Source organism: Schistocerca americana, chromosome 1 (genome assembly GCF_021461395.2).
Source record: "Schistocerca americana isolate TAMUIC-IGC-003095 chromosome 1, iqSchAmer2.1, whole genome shotgun sequence".
In the NCBI taxonomy this organism is placed as follows: domain Eukaryota; kingdom Metazoa; phylum Arthropoda; class Insecta; order Orthoptera; family Acrididae; genus Schistocerca; species Schistocerca americana.
The window spans coordinates 274,143,445-274,163,757 of record NC_060119.1 but is presented as its reverse complement, the minus strand read 5'-3'; the positions used below and the strand labels follow the sequence as shown (position 1 = coordinate 274,163,757).

The following is a 20,313-nucleotide window of genomic DNA, read 5'->3' as shown; positions in this document are numbered from 1 at the left end:
GCTACTCTTGATGAACTGTGGTATCGTGTTGAAGCTGCATGGGCAGCTGTACCTGTACACGCCATCCAAGCTCTGTTTGACTCAATGCCCGGCGTATCAAGGCCGTTATTACGGCCAGAGGTGGTTGTTGTGGGTACTAATTGCTCAGGATCTATGCACCTAAATTCCATGAAAATGTAATCACATGTCAGGTCTAGTATAATATATTTGTCTAACGAATACCCGTTTATCATCTGCATTTCTGCTTGGTATAGCAATTTTAATGGCCAGTAGTGTATTTAACCTTTACACTTCTGACAAGGTATGGTAAACTCGTAGAAACTCTAAAAATTTAAAAAAAAAACTAAACTCTGTCCGAACAGGCCGTTAACGCCCAACGGTACTGACCGGCCGTCATGTCATCCTCAGCCTACAGGCGTCACTGGATGCGGATATAGAGGATCATGTGGTCAACACACCGCTCTCCCGACCGTATGTCAGTTCACGAGACCGGAGCCGCTACTTCTCAATCAAGTAGCTCCTCAGTTCGCCTCCCAAGGGCTGAGTGCACCCCGCTTGGCAACAGCGCTCGGCAGACCGGGTGGTCACCCATCCAAATGCTAGCCCAGCCTGACAGCGCTTTACTTCGGTGATCTGACGGGCACCGATGTTACCACTGCGGCAAGGCCGTTGGCATAGAAATTCTGCCATGCTGATGACAGCAGTCATATAAAACACCTAGAAGCAAGGGGACACGTTCCAGCAATAACTTCTTAAAATATGATTGAATGTTACAAGATGGGCTGAAGATCCGCAAGTACATTCAAATCAAAGAGTTAAGCACTCGACCTCCATAAAATGTATGGGAGTAAACGTATAATCGTACATAAGGCAGATGCCGGACTCTGAGATTCACCAAGATTCCTCAGGAAATGTAGTCCGTCAACAAAGGGTTTACAAAACTCTCGTTTGGCAAATACTTGAATATTACCCGTCAATCCGGGACTGATAGAGGAAATAGACAAGATCCAAAGTAAAGCAGTGCGCTTGGTTACAGCATCTCGGAGACGCTCAGCCAACTGCAGGAGAGGCGTTCTGTATCACGGTATGGTCTATTTTAAAGTTCCGAGAGCGTAATTCAACCAGTGTATTGCTTTCACTTAGGTATATTTCCGTCAACAGAGCATTAAGGTAAAATTACACAGATTCGAACTCACACGGATGCACACCAGCAATCACTTTCCCCGCGAACTATTTATGTCTCGAGCAGGAATAGACACACAAAGTACCCTCAACCATAAACCGTGGATTTAGATGTAGATAATAACTTATTGAACTTAAAGTTGATTGTTTCACTTTGCAACAAGGTAAGAAACCAGAAAAATTATCCAAACTACCTTGGCATCACCCTTGGCCATCCCTTAATAAACAAAAAACACGGCAACTGGACAAAACAATAAAGACAAAAACGACTTAATAACGAAATAATTAAGAACAACGTACGCTTCGTCACATAGTCTACAGAGTACTCTATTGTAGAGTATTATGTACTGGTATGGTACAGGAGCAGGCAGGGCATGAGACAACGCTCATTGTAACTGGGACGCTGAATTCCACACCAGCACCTTGGCTCCATTCACTTACAGACGCCATTCCACTATACCTGAGATGTCAACAGTCCACAATTAGAGAATGTGACAAACGTGACGCTCCAGTATCTCAAGAGTATATCCAGTCCGCTACGTACAGGATAACGGTCCACGCTCCCACTGAGCCGTGTGAGAAGCTGATTTTTTGTTGCTACGTCAGTATTTTCTTCTGGAGTTTTCATGGGAAGAGAGAGAGGTCTAACAAAGGTTTCTATCGCTACTATATGAACTACCGAAGAAAGTTTTCTGCCACCTAGACTAGGTCCGAGTACGTCATGCCGGGAATAGGGCTACTTTACAAAGGTAGTGTATGACCTAGAGCCCAGAATGTCTGTAGAGTAGCAAAACAGACCATGGACTACACCATCCAAAGAGTACGCGAAGAAAAGATACACCGGAAGACGTAATATAACCTCCAGCTGAAGGATATTTAATATTGATACAGATATGTGAACGTGAAATGCTGCAACAGACAGATGTTTTTAGTAGAATTTGTGATCTGTAATTCATTTGGTACAATGTGTAATTTATCGATCTTTTTTGTCATACGACAAGTAGATGAAATAGTATGACGAGAGCTGCGTTCTCAATTAAGTAAACGTGGTTTATGATCACTTTCTAGGGATACAATTACTACATTTCATTGATCAGCCGCTGTCCCACGCTCCTGAACCCACGATGAAGTTATTTTTTTTTTCTAGGGAATCAATGTCGTACAAGCAGTAACAGGACGAGTGTAACAGGAGCTAAAGTAGGATGTATTCATTGTGAAAATGATATCTCTGTATATGTACTGCTTTTAAGAGCCAGTTCTAGTCTCTCTCGTGGCAAGAAATAGAGTGGTTGGCGTGATAAGATATAGTTTCGTTAAAGTACAAGTAGATGAGCGCTATTAATTAGCAGCTAATGGACAGCTTCAATGGCTTGTCGCTAACGTTATTAACGAAGGGACAAACGGAAGAGGGGAGCAGATGCTACCGATGGAAGAGGCGACGTAACGCTCATCCAAGATGTTATAGAGCTATAAGAGTATGATGAACAAAATACGAAACAGCGGTTACCAAACGACGCTGGGTAAAATTCCAAACTTTTGTTCCTGAGATAAATTAGAAGATATAAAATGAGTAATGTAAGTGTCCATACCCAAACTGTATAAATGCGCTATGAGCTAGGTGTCCCTACGACATCACCAACAGTAAGAAGAGATAGTAATTCAGTAATTAATAGAAAAAAGACTTTGCTAATTTGAGTACGTCTTTATCAGTTCTAGAACGTGCAAGTGGAAAATTCTACACATAGTCGACACATTAGACTTCTACGGTAAAATGGAGTACTGTATCTGGTTTACTCAACTGGAACATTCACTCACACATTAGGTTGCGAATCAGCACTGACAAAGCAGAAACGTGGAATGCTGTTGTCAATCAACGTCTCGTTGTTCTACGTTCAACTGTGTCTTCAATACACAACACTACGCAATAAAAATATAGCCCTTTTATCATCCAGAATGCACTCACTCGTTCTTTCAGATCATGTGAGCAAGTTTTCGTGATCATTATGCAGAATTCCACAACGTAGAAAATACCAAATTTAGCTCCTTACCTTTCCTGTCCGTGCAAAGCTTCTCACAATCATCCACTCCCTTTTCCTCCCATTCCTCATTCTCTCTCCCCACCCCCTCCCTCTGCCACGCATCACACTCCACCCATAGACTCTTCACTCCCTCCACTGCAACCAATTGAGCAATTCTCTTCCCTTTCTCTCTGCTCTCTGTTTTTTTCCTCTTCCTTTCTTCCGCCTCTCGCCTTGTCTTATCCTTCCAACCCTTTTGCTTCCCTCTCCCCCTTTCACCCTTTAATCCCTCTCTCACCATCTCTTACCCACCTCCTTCCACTCAGCAATCCTTCCTTTTCTCTGCCCCCCCCCCTTCCCCTTAACCATCCACCTCATCCATCGTCTCAAATTTGTAGCCCCTCTCTCTCTCTCTCTCTCTCTCTCTCTCTCACTCCCTCCCTCCCTCCCTCCCTCCCTCCCTCCCTCCCTCCCTCCCTCCCTCCCTCCCTCTCCCTCCCCTCGCCACACCCCTCCCCCCGCCTCTTCGCTGTCTCTCATCTTTTGTGTCAGGTTCGTTCAGTTATGACTCCGGATTCTATTCGGAATTAATAAGGATATAAAATGCTCACTTTCTGTTTTTCTTTATGTTTATAAATCATTTGAGGTGAATGCCGATCCCCACCTTATCGAACGCGAAATATTTTTTCATGTGTAGTTATCTTAACGACGAATCTGTCTCCTGTTTTCCTTTTTCCTTTCGAAAACAGTTGATACGCTTAAAATGTGAGACGTTTAAAGAGGACTACGAAATATGGGACCAACTGAAAACTTAAACTGAACAGTCAGAAATTTCTATATCCGAGATATCCAGTCCAAGCACTGCCGGACGTGGCAGCTGCCAACATTTGAAATTAGCGGTGACGTCAAGGCGCTGTCATAGTTTGAAATTCAGTGTCGCCTTTCAAGGAAAGTTCTTCAGGAACTTGTGAGCGTTGGAGAATGGAGAAGCTGTCTTGAGCACAATTCGCAAACACGTCATTGCCCCTGCGAGCCCACACACTGAATCATCACAACACACTCGGCTAACTAGAATAGCCTCGCTGAAGTCGTCAAAGGTCTGACAGGCGGTGTAGCGCCTTAGTTTTAGTATCTAAACAGAACCCTGCACTGGAGAAACCACTGTCCTGGATGAAGGTGTTAGTACACACTCTAAGCCAAAAAAAAAAAAAAAAAAAAGACGCACCACGAAGGGATTACCCGAATGGGACGGAAATTGGTAGATGTGATGTACATGTAAAACAAACGAATGATTACAATTTCAGAAAAATTCGATGATTTATACAAGAGAAAGAGCATCACAAACTGAGAAAGCCAGTAACGCGTTGGTCCATCTCTGGCCCTTGTGCAAGCAGTTATTCGGCTTTCCATTGATTGACACAGTAATCGGACGTCCTCTTGAGGGATATCGTGCCAAATTCTGGCGAATGGCGCAACAGATCGTCAAAATCTCGAGCAGGTTGAAGGGCCCCGCCAATTATGCTGCAAATCTTCTCTTGGAGAGAGATCTGGCGATATCACAAGAGAGTAAAATGCTTGCAGCATACCGGCTGGATGTAAGAAGAAAGTGTAACAAATAAGTGTCGAAGTAGAAACCGCAAGGAAAACGAGATCTCTAAAGGCTATGGAAGATGTCGCTAGACGCCGATCGGAACGGAGGGGACTTGAAGTGAAGAAATCATTGAAGAACTGTGCTTCTGTTGGAGCAAACGAAGGGGGAATACGCTGCTGTTTATTAAAAGACTCTGACTCTAAAGTCGGGTACCAGCATTTTTCCGCTGATTCTCTTCTTTTCCATCCTACATCTCACTGATATGAAAACAACTTTATGGGTCAGTAAAACTTTAATAATTTACCTATGTGAAATTGAAATAACACAAAACCATATAATTTTACGCCTTAGACCGGATTTTATGTGACGAGAATGTTACAAGTGCTTCAGTTCTACAACAACGTGGTGTTCCCAGAACCATTCTGATAATAACGGAGAACTTTACAGCAAATTTTTCCGTGCTTCATCAGTTTATAGAGTTTCAGCTCGCACAGGATTTTACGTGTACAAATAGGCTGTTGGAAACTGATGAAGATATTACGAAAATTTTCAAAGCTGTTCGGGACCGTGATCTTAGGAACATACCGTAAAAATTTCAGTCATTTGCTGCGCATAGCCGTTTTGGAACCCGCGGCTCGATTTTGGTACCCAAAACTATGTTTTTCTGGTTTCCTCAGGAATAGTCCATATACTAAACGTGCCTCTATAGGGCCCTTAAGGCGGACTGTGGGCCCCATCTAATACAAATGGACCCAGTCGACTTTCTCCATTTGCTTAAGATGGAGGAAGTGTGTCATATTCATACTTTGAGCATGTAATGTAGGACGGTTATAGAAAGGTGAACGTTCTGTTTGGTATACAAATGGTCCCTGGCCCAAGGGCCACCCTAAACCTTTGACGCTACCGTTCTATCACCTTGGGCTGGGGACCATTTGCATATGCAACAATCGTTTTACATTAACTATCGTACAGTACAGGTTCGAGTTTGAATATCACACACTTCCTCCAACTTAGACAAATGCAGCAAATCGGTTGGTCCTTTTTGCATTACGTGCGGTCTACGGCTCGCCGTAAGAAGCTTATGGATGCACTAATTAGTCCATAGGCGGTTCCTGAAAATACCCGATAACCATGGTTCTTGGGTACTGAAACCGAGCCGCGGATTCGAAGGAGCCTATGCACAGAAGATGGCTGAAACTTTTACAATATATTTCCAATATCCGTTGTCGAACAACTTTCGAAATTGCCGTCCTATCTTGATCCCTTTCCGAGATACCCAGATTCAAAGTTATCCTACATGTACATGTAAAATACGCAGGCAAAATCCAGTGTGAGGCGAAAACGTAGTTTTTAACTTAACGTAGCACGGGGAAATGTGCTGTAAAGTGTCTCCTTTATCATCAGAAGGGTTCTGGGAAACCCATGTTGTTGTAGTACTGAAGCATATACAAAATTTTTCAGCACACAAAGTCCGGTCTGACGTGTAAAGTTATATAAGTTTTCCGTTGTTTCAATTTCACGTAAGTATACTATCAAAATTTTACTGACCAATAAAGTTCTTTTCATCCGAGTAACATGACCTGTAGTGGCAGGGAAAAGAAGGGAACTAGCAGAAAAATGCTCCTGTCGCAGCGCAAAAAAAAAAAAAAAAAAAAAAAAATGAACGTACTCCTGTTTATGGTTCAAATGGCTCTAAGCACTATGGGACTTATCATCTGAGGTCATCAGTCCCCTAGACAATGAACTACTTACACCAAACTAACCTAAGGCTTTTCGCGGATGATGCTGTAGTATACAGAGAAGTTGCTGCATTAGAAAATTGTAGCGAAATACAGGAAGATCTGCAGCGGGTAGGCACTTGGTGCAGGGAGTGGCAACTGACCCTTAACATAGACAAATGTAATGTATTGCGAATACATAGAAAGAAGGATCCTTTATTGTATGATTATATGATAGCGGAACAAACACTGGTAGCAGTTACTTCTGTAAAATATCTGGGAGTATGCGTACGGAACGATTTGAAGTGGAATGATCATATAAAATTAATTGTTGGTAAGGCGGGTACCAGGTTGAGATTCATTGGGAGAGTACTTAGAAAATGTAGTCCATCAACAAAGGAGGTGGCTTACAAAACACTCGTTCGACCTATACTTGAGTATTGCTCATCAGTGTGGGATCCGTACCAGGTCGGGTTGACGGAGGAGATAGAAAAGATCCAAAGAAGAGCGGCGCGTTTCGTCACCGGGTTATTTGGTAACCGTGATAGCGTTACGGAGATGTTTAATAAACTCAAGTGGCAGACTCTGCAAGAGAGGCGCTCTGCATCGCGGTGTAGCTTGCTGTCCAGGTTTCGAGAGGGTGCGTTTCTGGATGAGGTATCGAATATATTGCTTCCCCCTACTTATACCTCCCGAGGAGATCACGAATGTAAAATTAGAGAGATTAGAGCGCGCACGGAGGCTTTCAGACAGTCGTTCTTCCCGCGAACTATACGCGACTGGAACAGGAAAGGGAGGTAATGACAGTGGCACGTAAAGTGCCCTCCGCCACACACCGTTGGGTGGCTTGCGGAGTATCAATGTAGATGTAAGGACCTCACACACATCCATGCCCGAGGCAGGAGTCGAACCTGCGACCGTAACAGCAGCGCGGTTCCGAACTGAAGCGCCTAGAACCGCCACAGCGGCCGGCGTACTCCTGTTTATTAAAGGACTCAGAAGGGTGGGGTACCAGCTTCCTCTTTCTGCCTTCTTCATCACCTTTAAAAATTTTCGCAAATATTTTGGCACGTGAAGATATTGGTCCTTTTATATGCTGACATAGGAGACAGTGCAGTGGGAATGAGACCGTTAAGTAATGGACACTTGAGGATAGTAGACAGCGGTTGTGGTATAGAAAGAGCGAATGATACAAGGGCAGTGCCTGGGAAAGAGATACACAGTGGCAGTGGAACATAGCTGACAGCTGTCGCATGCATACCGTTTTCGGACTCACTTTACACATTCGCCATTAAGGACCGTGAGAGGGCGGTGCCTCAGCAAAGACAGAAGCGCCGGTCGGTCGACATTTGCAACCATACAAAACTGTTTTCGTGACCATAGGCGCCATTTGAGGACGATATTATGGAAATGGAAGAGCATGTAGATGAAGATGAAATAGGAGATATGATACTGCACGAAGAGTTTGACAGAGCACTGACAGATCTAAGTCAAAACAAGACCCCGGGAGTAGACAACATTCCATTAGAACTACTGACAGCCTTGGGGGACCCAGTCCTGACAAAACTCTACCATCTTGTGAGCAAGATATATGAGACAGGCGAAATACCCTCAGACTTCAAGAAGAATATAATAATTCCAATCCCAATGAAAGCAGGTGTTGACAGATGTGAAAATTACCGAACTATTAGTTTAATAAGTCACAGCTGCAAAATACTAATGCTAATTCTTTACAAACGAATGGAAAAGCTGGTAGAAGCCGACCTCGTGGAAGATCATTTTGGATTCCGTAGAAATGTTGGAACACGTGAGGCAATACTGACCTTACGACTTATCTTAGAAGAAAGATTAAGGAAAGGCAAACCTACGTTCCTAGCATTTGTAGACTTAGAGAAAGCTTTTGACAATGTTGACTGGAATACTCTCTTTCAAATTCTGAAGGTGGCAGGGGTAAAATACAGGGAGCGAAAGGCTATTTACAGTTTGTACAGAAACCAGATGGCAGTTATAAGAGTCGAGGGGCACAAAAGGGAAGCAGTGGTTGGGAAGGGAGTGAGACAGGGTTGTAGCCTCTCCCCGATGTTATTCAATCTGTATATTGAGCAAGCAGCAAAGGAAACAAAAGAAAAAAGTCGGAGTAGGTATTAAAATCCATGGAGAAGAAATAAAAATTTTGAGGTTCCCCGATGAACAAAGTAAGAGCATATGGACTATGAGACCAATTGTGTGACTGGATTGAGGAGTTCCTAGAAAACAGAACGCAGCATGTCATTCTCAATGGAGAGAAGTCTTCCGAAGTAAGAGTGATTTCAGGTGTGCCGCAGGGGAGTATCGTTGCTATTCACAATATACATAAATGACCTGGTGGATGACATCGGAAGTTCACTGAGGCTTTTTGCAGATGATGCTGTGGTGTATCGAGAGGTTGTAACAATGGAAAATTGTACTGCAATGCAGGAGGATCTGCAGCGAATTGGCGCATGGTGCAGGGAATGGCAATTGAATCTCAATGTAGACAAGTGTAATGTGCTGCGAATACATAGAAAGATACATCCCTTATCATTTGGCTACAAAATAGCAGGTCAGCAACTGGAAGCAGTTAATTGCATAAGTTATCTGGGAGTACGCAATAGGAGTGATTTAAAATGGAATGATCATATAAAGTTGATCGTCGGTAAAGCAGATGCCAGACTGAGATTCATTGGAAGAATCCTAAGGAAATGCAATTCGAAAATAAAGGAAGTAGGTTACAGTACGCTTGTTCGCCCACTGCTTGAATACTGCTCAGCAGTGTGGGATCCGTACCAGATAGGGTTGATAAAAGAGATAGAGAAGATCCAACGGAGAGCAGCGCGCTTCGTTACAGGATCATTTAGTAATCGCGAAAGCGTTACGGAGATGATAGATAAACTCCAGTGGAAGACTCTGCAGGAGAGACGCTCAGTAGCTCGGTACGGGCTTTTGTTAAAGTTTCGAGAACATACCTTCACCGGAGAGTCAAGCAGTATATTGCTCCCTCCTACGTATATCTCGCGAAGAGACCATGAGGATAAAATCAGAGAGATTAGAGCCCACACAGAAGCATACCGACAATCTTTCTTTCCACGAGCAATACGAGACTGGAATAGAAGGGAGAACCGATAGAGGTACTCACGGTACCCTCCGCCACACACCGGCAGGTGGCTTGCGGAGTATGGATGTAGATGTAGATGACATTGTAATTCTGACAGAGACAGGAAAGGGCCTGGAAGAGCAGTTGAATGGAATGGATAGTGTCTTGAAAGGAGGATATAAGATGAACATCAACAAAAGCAAAACGAGGATAATGGAATGTAGTCGAGTTAACTCGGGTAATGCTGAGGGAATTAGATTAGGAAATGAGACACTTAAAGTAGTAAAGGAGTTTTGTTATTTGGGGAGCAAAATAACTGATGCCGGTCGAAGTACAGAGGATATAAAATGTAGACTCGCAATGGCAAGGAAAGTGTTTATGAAAAAGAGAAATTTGTTAACATCGAGTACAGATTTAGCGCCAGGAAGTTGTTTCTGAAAGTATTTGTATGTAGTGTAGCCATGTATGGAAGTGAAACATGGACGATAAATAGTTTGGTCAAGAAGAGAATAGAAGCTTTCGAAATGTGGTGCTACAGAACTATGCTGAAGATTAGATGGGTACATCACATAACTAATGAGGAGGTATTGAATAGAATTGGGGAGAAGAGGAGCTTGTGGCACAACTTGACTAGAAGAAGGGATCGGTTGGCAGGATATATTCTGAGGCACCAAGGGATCACCAATTTAGTTGGTTGGTTGGTTTTGGGGAAGGAGACCAGACAGCGTGGTCATCGGTCTCATCGGATTAGGGAAGGATGGGGAAGGAAGTCGGCCGTGCCCTTTCAGAGGAACCATCCCGGCATTTGCCTGGAGTGATTTAGGGAAATCACGGAAAACCTAAACCAATTTAGTATTGGAGGGCAGCGTGGAGGGTAAAAATCGTAGAGGAGACCAAGAGATGAATATACTAAGCAGATTCAGAAGGATGTAGGCTGCAGTAGGTACTGGGAGATGAAGAAGCTTGCACAGGATAGAGTAGCATAGAGAGCTGGATCAAACCAGTCTCAGCACTAAAGACCACAACAACAACAACAACAACAACAAGTAGTTCAAAGTTCTAGGGGACTGATGACCTCAGAAGTTAAAGTCCCATAGTGCTCATAGCCATTTGAACCATTTTGAACTTAAGCAGTTTGGTCCCATAAGACCTTACGTCATTTACGTGTGACAGTATGTATCAATAATGTGCGGGCGGCAGCAGAGAGAGAGGGAGCGGCAGTGGTGGTAGCAGCGAGCCAGCCCACTGGCCGGAGCGTCCCCCTCTGAGGTGCGCAGCTCCTTCGCGAGGCTGACCTTGCATTGCGCCTGCGTCGCGCCCGCGGCGGCGGCGGCGGCAGCGTTTATCTGTCCGGGCGCTGGGTCCCCTTAGTAGTACGCACGCCGCCGGCTCCGGCGCTGCCTCGCCCTGATAACGCCGCGTGTGTCCAGGCGCTGCAGTCGCCTTCGATTCGTCCGATACGCCGCACGCGTTTCGTCTCTCCGGTGTGGCAGCAAGCTGCGACAGTTCATCGCCGGGAGAGTCAGCGTGGAGGTCGCGCTTTGCAAAGTGGTGATGGTGGACGGTATTGAGTGATTTTCGGGGTGAGCTATTGTGATGAACTAGTGCGACGAGATATTCGCGGAACAGTGTCATCCGAGGTAGGGGCTAGCAGGCAGTGAAGATGCCGGGCCCGACGGAGACGTCGACGACGAACACGACGACGACGACGATGACGGCGACGGCGCTGAGTGCGAGCGCGGGCAACAGCCCGGCGGCCAGCAAGCGGCCCGCGCGGCGCGCCAACTCGGTGCGCTTCAGCTCGGTGGCCGGCGTGGCGCCTTCGCCGGGGGCAGCGGCGGGCGCCGGCAGGCCAGTGTGCCGCGCGCTCTCGATGAGGCAGGAGCGGGAGCGTGACAGGGACCGCGCCGGCTCGCCGTGCGCGCGCCGCGGCCGCGCCGCCTCCGCCGCCCCCGGCCTGGCCAACGGCGGGCCGTCGCCGCGCCGCGCCGCCCCCGGCGCGGCCAATGGAGCGCCCTCGCCGCGCCGCGCCGCCGCCCCCGCGGTCAACGGGTCGCCCTCGCCGCGACGCACTACCCCTGCCAAGGGGATCGATACCCCAACGCGCACGCGCACCCCCACAAGGTGAGCCCGACAGCAGCTGACTTTTCCCGCCAAATCTCTGGCACGCGCTGCTCCTCTGCCGTGATCCCGACGCAGAGACTCCGAGACGAATATTCGATACGAGTCGATGGCTTTGGCCCCATGACGTTGTGTTACTGGCTACTGTCGCGTCACCGTTTCGTGTTTTCAACCACAGTTTTGTTATTAGCTGACGAAGCCAACGTATTTGAAAGCAATATATAAATAAAACTGGTTGTGGTGACACACTGACCTGCAGCTTCGCCCGAGGTATATGTTAGGTTGGAAGGTAATTATATGGTTGTGAGTTAGCAAAACCAACGAATGTGATAGTAACAAAACCCTGATTGTAGTGACAGGCCGGCCGGAGTGGCCGTGCGATTCTAGGCGCTACAGCCTGGAACCTTATGACCGCTACTGTCGCGGGTTCGAATCCTGCCTCGGGCATGGATGTGTGTGATGTCCTTAGGTTACTCAGGTTTAATTAGTTCAAATTTCTAGGCGACTGATGACCTCAGAAGTTAAGTCGCATAGTGCTCAGAGCCATTTGAACCATTTTGTAGTGACAGATTTCTCTGTATCTTCAACATTTCGCGGCCCTGTTAGCAACTGTATAAATATTAATTTTAATTTTAATAATGAACAGCCTGTTGCACCGTTTACCAAGAAATTTACCTAGCTTTCAGTCGGGATAACCCAACCTTCTTCAGAAGAACTGTATCTATCGTTTGTCCATAGTGGACATCGTCAAGCTAAAACTACAAATCCATAAATTATCGTCAGAATGTAAAATTTATCTGGCATTGTGGCCGAGGCAGTGCCAGATAAATTTTACATTCTGACGATAATTTATGGATTTGTAGTTTTAGCTTGACGATGTCCACTATGGACAAATGATAGATACTGTTATTCTGAAGAAGGTTGGATTATCCCGACTGAAACCTATGTAAATTTCTTGGTAAACGCTGCAACTGAGACTGTTCATAATTAAAATTAAGATTTCTCTGTACCTTACTACGTTTGAAAAAAAATCGCCAATAACATCACGTTATAGTCGCCATATTGTTTACGACGTTTATCGCATGTTTCCTATGTCACTGGCCAAAGTCGGCGATTCGTATCGTACTTTCCTCTGCATCCGCCACCGCTCTGTTTGCTCCATGCAGTTTCTTTTGAGCTTAACTCCAGGTTGTAGCTTGTAATAAAATGGTGCATCAAACACCGTGATACTGCTGTCCCGTTTGAACAGTGACGTAGCTACGGCCACTATTATTTCTATTAGTTTTCTTAGACATACGTTGTGATGACTTAGTGATCCGTGCTCATATATGCTCCGTTATCAGACGAGAACTTCCTCGCTCTCGTTCATTTTGACTCAAAAATTTATTTCTTGTCTATACGCGTTTATACTGTTCAGTCGTTGTAAACATCTCTCACAATGTTTCTTGGCCGATTGCTGTGTCAGAATACGGTAGGATTAAACATATTATCGAGGCTCGTACGACACGATTCATGAAGGGTTTACATGTTTCGTAAGAAGACTGCTATATTATTCTGTTTTATTGTGCGGAATTTTGGGGTAACAGACCTGTATCCTTTTCAGAGGTCTAGGTTAGGTTGAAAGGTAACAGACCGTAAGCCAACGAATATGCACATTATGTTGTTACATTTACGTCTACGGTCGAAGCCCCCTTTTCTCCGCTGGGATCAGGTATTTTTAATTTCGATCCAACGACCCCGAACTACCAGCTACAAGTAGTTTGTTTTGAGAATAACTATAGGTTGCAAACAGGCGTACTGAACAATGAGACACCGCTTGTCCATTTTGAATACTGGCGTAACCATACGTATTATTATTGTTATCATCATCATCATTATTATTATAATTATTTTTACTATGTTTAATGAAGGTCGTAGTAAAATACCGACCCCTGGCGTAAAGTTAGTGTACTGAAGCCAACGGATGTGTCACGAAAACAAGCTGCTGCTCTTCCAAATGAAGGCTTTAAGTTTGATCAGAAGCTTTGCCAGAGGTTTAGCATGTGTTCGAGGGTTACAGTTCATCCCTTAAGTGGCATCTTTTACTTTCCGTTGTTAGTGTTCTTACTGCGAACAGTAAAAAGTTATACCCAAGAGCGGCATATGTCACTTACAGAATTTATAGAGGCTGTGTCCACGTGTTACAACAATTAATGCAGTTCGTAAAAATTGATTGTTTTGGGGTCTCAGTAGTTAAACTTCTTCACTAATTTTCTTGGATTATGTTCAGAGCCTGGTGTTCTCCTATTCTGTGTTTACATCGTACACCTGTCATTCTTTACCACTGTTCTTACTCGTTAGTGGACTTACTATATATTTCGGCGAAGATATTCAAATAATCTCATTAACTTTGAGCAAAACTTAGAACAGAGTCTAAGTATGCTGTTTTACAAATAACGTTACGCCGCGACAGAACTGGTCAGAATTAGTTATTTCAAAGTCTATGACAGGTAAATTTACTTTAAGCTTTCTAAAGTGGTGAAAATTACAATGTTTTGTATCATGAGCCTTAGCCAACCGTCGATGTTGGCCTTATTCTGCCCTTCACAGTTAATCTTGTACATCGCGTATAATGTTTCATTGTTACGGTTTAGCCGCTGTCCGTAATTAACATTTAGCAGCTATTGCCAGTTCCATAAAAATATATATAAGCTGCCACGTTACGTCAACGAAACCAGATATTTTCGCAAAGTTGCTTTCGCTCTAGAATATTGTGCGGGGAATACCTGGAGGACATACATGTATTTACGAAACATCGTCTTTATATAAGTGTATCCCTCGAAATGCTGAACTCATTGAGTGGCTTGATATGCACCAATGATTTACTGTTTTTGTCGAATTAGTGTATCAATATTTTTGCCGCTTGAATTTCTTTCTGCGCCTCGTATCCCTATTTTCAGAAAATATGCCATGCGAATACTTATTTCAATTTTGTCATGAACATTCACTGCGTTTTCCTGTCATCCTTACCAACTGTGAAACGTCGCCGGGAAAGTGTAACATATATACAAACAGGTGGCTATTTTGAGATGAGAATTTGTGCGCGTAGTCACCGACTGCTATTTACGGTATATTACACAACAAAAGATGATGTGCGCTAGTCATGTTTACATTGATTCAGAACCGCAAGAGAGTGTATGTTTAAAGATATATTTGTATTTTTTGCGTTGCTGTTTTCCACTTTTATTGTTTTTGGTTTCTTACCCAAATAAAATAATCGGGACGGAATATTTGCTTAGAGTAACTTAATGCTTGCCTTACGTGTGCCTTTATTCTCTATAATTTTCTATCAGTTGTTCTTTATGTTTAGCAGTGAAGTGGTGCTATTTTTAAACCATATACTCTTTTTGTTCCTGAGCAAGTTAGTTCCTGTCCCTTTAAACTCGCGCGCTGTTGTGGTTCGACCTTCGCTACTCTGTCACGCTTCGAAGTCAGCTGTTCTTGCGTCGCTCGTTAACCACGCCTGAACTCATTACGACATTTCACTTATCGTGTCGAGGTAGTCATCATGTTTGTCGCTCAGTAAACATGCTACATTCGCAATCACTTGTTCATCAGCTACGCTCCGCTCATAGGACATTTTCACTCTCGTTGTCTGTTCACTGCTATAATTTCCACGTAAAGTTGCATAGATCTCAGAACGTAAACATCGTAACATTTATTTATTTACCTAGTTACGTGGAAACATACGAGCCGAAGCTACTCCGTCATCAAAGGAGTCAGTACATAATTTACAAAATCTGATTAGAAAATTTGTACACAAAACAATTAACGAATTAATAAAATTTTGCGGAAGTATACGAATAAATAACACATTCCAGAGAAAAATTCTCTACCACCACGATGAACTCACATAAAGAATAGCAGACATTTAAACTTGGATCTGAATACTTGGCATTTATCACTCAAGTTTTGTTCAGTTTTACTGGAAGCCTATGTAAAATGAAAGCCGCTTAATAGTTCACACCATCCAGTATAGCGCTTGGGAAAGTGTTGTCCAAGTACATGTCGTTTTTCGGTCTAGTATTCTAGTCTAGTATTACAGTTCCGTCGGAGTGAGTCTATACTGTCAACAAATAATCCCATGATGGTATATGTATGGGAATGACAGAATTCAGAGGCATCTGAACAACATCCTACACGAAGTTCGCGAACTGGTGCTACAGATCAATCTGACAATCCTTTCCTGGGCAATGAGTAATCTTGGTGAGTGCACAGAATTGCTCCAGCATAAATATAACAGCATGCGAGGTAATGTAGCGAAATAAAGGTAATTGAACAAGCCTTCGCGTTTCAGTGTCAGAGACAATGAATCTCTTCTTTCAGTGAAGACAGCAGCATTCAGTTTCCGCACAAGATCTTGAAAGTGATACATTCAGGAAAGTCTTCCACCTACCCTCAGTCCAAAGAATGTTAAGTTGTCCACATCACTGACTAGTCACCACAGGTCAATAAAATTTTCAGTTTACAGGAGATCCGTTTCAGAAACTGTATGCACTGCGTTTTGTAGTCGTTAAGCATTAACCAGTTATTTGAAAGATACGTGCTGATGCTACTGTCTACCGTGGAAGCTACATAATTTATATTACGTTCAAAGTCTTTCACAATAACATTTCTCGTCTGCAAGGAAAAATAGTTCAGTCATTTGTCATACTTGGTAGCATTTTATCCACAGATATCAGGGAAAGCGAACCCAGAATAGAAACTTGTGACACTCTCCCTCCCTCCCCCCTCCCTCCTCCCTCCCTCCCTCTCCCTCCCTCCCCCCACTCCCCCACTTTACACGACTCAATCAGATTTTAACAGCTTCCCAGTTTGTTGCCACTGACCGTCTGCTAGCTACTTTCCAGAGACGAAGTGAACCAGACTACGAATACTTAGTAAGCTTGTGAATTACACTGCAGGTTAGTTACACAAGGAGAGAAAGGAAGCTCGACAGAGTCCATTTTTTTCCCCTATGTTCCCATGTTGCATCGTTCATTATATATACCGAGCATCAAAAGCAAGTAGTGGAAAATGCAACGTATTACGTCGTCTCGTATGACAAATGATTGTTTCGTACCAGAGGACCGGATGCTGCTCACTGAAATACCGGCGTCTTGTCTGTGCGGTGGCGGCTATTGATTACTGTGACCGTAACCTTGCGCGAGATTGCATCTGTCAAGGGCGTACTTCCGACGCGAATCTTTGCCCGGAATAACAAGTGTCTGTTTTCAGTTTGGACTGAAGTATATCGTGTTTACTTTCCAGTGTGTCACAGTCAGCGAAAGCGGTGGGAATACATTCGAGGCAACACGTCAAGCCGGGATTGAGGCAAGGTTTAACGCAAAACGCCTACGACGTAAAAATTCTGCCAATGACAGGTATGAGGCGGCACAGTCGTAAAACTAAGGACTCGCATTCGGGAGGGCGGTGGTTCAGATTCCCATCTGCCATGAAGATTCAGGTTTTCCGTAATTTCTTTATGTCGCTTAAGGGAAAATACGAGACTTTTTGAATCATCAGTCTAGGTTTGATGCGGCCCGCCACGAAGTCCTCTCCTGTATCAACCTCCTCATCTCAGAGTAGCACTTGCGATCTACGACCCCTAGTATTTGCTGTCTTCCTCCACAGTTTTTAATTTCTATAGCTCCCTCTGGTACCTGGAAGTTACTCCCTGATGTCATAACAGGTCCTATCATCTTTTCCCTTCTTCTTATCAGTGTTTTCCCTATATTCCTTTCCTAGCCGATTTTGCTAGGAACCCCCTCATCCCTTACCTTATCAGTCTACCTAATTTTAACTTTCTTCTGTAGCACCACATCTCAAATGCTTATATTGTCTTCTGTTCCGGTTTTCCCACTGTGCACGTCTCACTACCATATAACGCTGTGCTGCAAACGTACATGCTCAGCAATTTCTTCCTTAAATTAAGGCGTGTGTTTGTTGATATTAGTAGATTTCTCTTGGCCGTGAATGCTATTTGTGCCAGAGGAAGGCTGCTTTTGATGTCCTCCCTGCTCCGTTCATCGTGGTTTATCCACTTTGTGATCACCAATTCTGATAAGTTTCTCACTGCCCTCATTTCTGCTACTTCTCATTACTTTCGTCTTTCTTCGAGCTACTTTCAATCCATATTATGTCCTCATTAGACTGTTCATTCCATTTAGCAGATCCTATAATTCATCACTTTCACTGTGGATAGCAGTGTCATCAGCGAATCTTACCATGGATATCCCTTCACCCTTGAATTTTAATTCCACTCTTGAAACACTCTTTTTATCTCTGTTATTGTTTTTTCGATGGATAGTTTGAACACCCTTTTTAATACGAGCATTTCGTATTAAGTCTTCCACTCTTATTGCTCCGTCTTGGTTCTTGTACGTATTCTATGTTACCCGCCTTTCCCTGTAGCTTACCCCTATTTTTCTCAGAATTTGCAGCGTTTTACATTGTCGAACGGTTTTTTCAAGATGACAAATTCTCTGAACTTGTCTTGATTTTTCTTTAGTATTACTTCCATTAACAACTGCAACGTCAGAATTGCCTCTGGTGCCTTTACCTTTCCTAAAGCTAAAGCGATAGTCATTTAACTGATCCTTAATTTTCTTTTCCATTCTTCTGTAAATTAGTCTTGCGAGAAACATGGATGCATGAGCTCCTAAGCTGACTTCTCGCACTTGTCACCACCTGCAATCTTCGGAATTGTATGGGCTGGTATATCGCCCGCCAGACTCTTACAGTGGTCAGCCAGAATATTATAACCACTTACATAAGTCACCTAATGTCCATCTCTATCACGAATAACAGCGGCAACGCGTCGTGGCATTGAAGCAGTGAGGCCTAGGTAGGTTGCTGCAGGGAGCTGGCACCATATCTGCACACTCGAGTCGCTTAATTCCTGAAATTCCGGGGTGGGAGGCGATGAGCTTTGACGACACGTTCAATCATATCTCAGATATGCTCGGTCGCGTTCAGATTTGGCGAGTTGGAGAGCCCAGCACATCAAATGCAACTTGCCACTGTGTTCCTCGAACCACTCCACCACACTCCTGGCCTTGTGACATAGCACGTTATCTTATTGAAAAATGCCACTGCTGTCTGGAAGAGGTGTGCATGGTCTAAAACCAGTGTACGATACTCCTTGGCTCCGCTATACCCGTGTATGCCCATGTGGATGTTCCCCAGAGTATAAAGGAGCCGCCGCCAGCTTGTCTCCGTTCCGCAGTGCAGGTTTCAAGGAGCTGTTGCCCTGGAAGACGACGGATTTGCGGGCTCTGATCGGCCTACAGAAGAAGGTATCGGGATTTATCAGACCACGCAGCGCTCTGTCACTGTTCCAACGTCCAGTGCCGATGGTCATGTATCCGTTTCAGTCGTAGTTGCCGATTACGTGGTGTTAACATTGGCACATGCAAGTACTGTCGGCTGGGGAGGCTCATAGTTAGGAGTGTTCGGTGCACTGTGTGTTCACACACACTTGTGCTCTGCCTAGCATTACAGTCTGATGTTAGTTTCGCTACAACTCGTCGCCTGTCCCGTTTTACCAGTCCGCCCAGCCAACGACGTCCGAGGGATGGCCACCAAGCCCCACCACGTCTGGACGTGGTTTCACCTTGGTGTCGCCACGTTTTGAAGACATTCTCCGTGGCACTCCACGAACACCCGACGAGTCGTGGAGTACCCGAAATGCTCGTGCCGATCCTCCGGGCCTTCACAGTCTGGCCTGGGTCAAATAGATCGCGCACTTTCCCTGTTCTACACACGGAGAGCACCGTAACTGACATTACATGTACCATGAGCGTGTCTGACTAGCAGTAATTGCTATCGATAGGTCTGTGGCCCTGGCTCGTTAGTGTATATTCAACACACCAACTTGGATAGTCGTTTCGTTGCCACTGCCCCAGATAATTTCAGAAATTCTGATGGAATTTTATCTATTCCTTCTGCTTTATTTGATCTTTAGTTTTCCAAAGATCTTTTAAAGTCTGTTTCTAATATTGGATCCCCTATTTCTTCTATATCGACTCCAGTTTCTTCTTCTATCACGTCACCAGACAAGTCTTCTCATAGAGGCCTTCAATGTACTCTTTCCACCTATCTGCTCTCTCCTCTGCATTTAACTGCGCCATTTCAATTGCACTCTTAATGTTACCACCCTTGTTTTTAATTTCATCGAACTCAGTTTTGACTTTTGTATATGCTAAGTGAGTCCTTCCGACAATCATTTCTTTTTCGATTTTTTCACATTTTTCATGCAGCCATTTCGCCTTAGCTTCCCAGCGCTTTCCATTTATTTTTATTCCTAAGTGACTTGTAATTCTGTATTCCTGAATATCCCTGAACGTTTTTGTACTTTCTTCTTTTATCGATCAACTGAAGTATTTGTTCTGTTATCAGTAGTTTCTTCGCAGTTACCTTCTTTATACTTCTGTTTTTCTTTCCAGCGTCTGTGATTGCCCTTTTTAGAGATGTCCATTACTCTTCAACTGAACTGCCTACCTGGGACTGCACGACAGATTTCCTTCCACAGTCCGAGCGTGTGTTCCATCT

At 44.2% G+C, this 20,313-nt stretch overlaps 1 protein-coding gene across 2 annotated transcripts in view; it reads left to right on the top strand.

The window, feature by feature from the left end:
- Positions 1 to 20,313, top strand: part of LOC124591732 (protein PRY1-like) — a 584,561-nt gene that overhangs the window by 153,470 nt on the left and 410,778 nt on the right. Inside the window, exon 1 of one of the 2 annotated variants that reach the window (XM_047131769.1) lies at positions 11,644 to 11,745. The exons of the other annotated variant lie outside the window; for it this stretch is intronic. The gene's annotated coding sequence lies outside the window, so the exon portion shown is untranslated. Of the gene's footprint in view, positions 1 to 11,643; positions 11,746 to 20,313 lie in introns of those variants that run through there. 2 annotated transcript variants of the gene reach the window in all.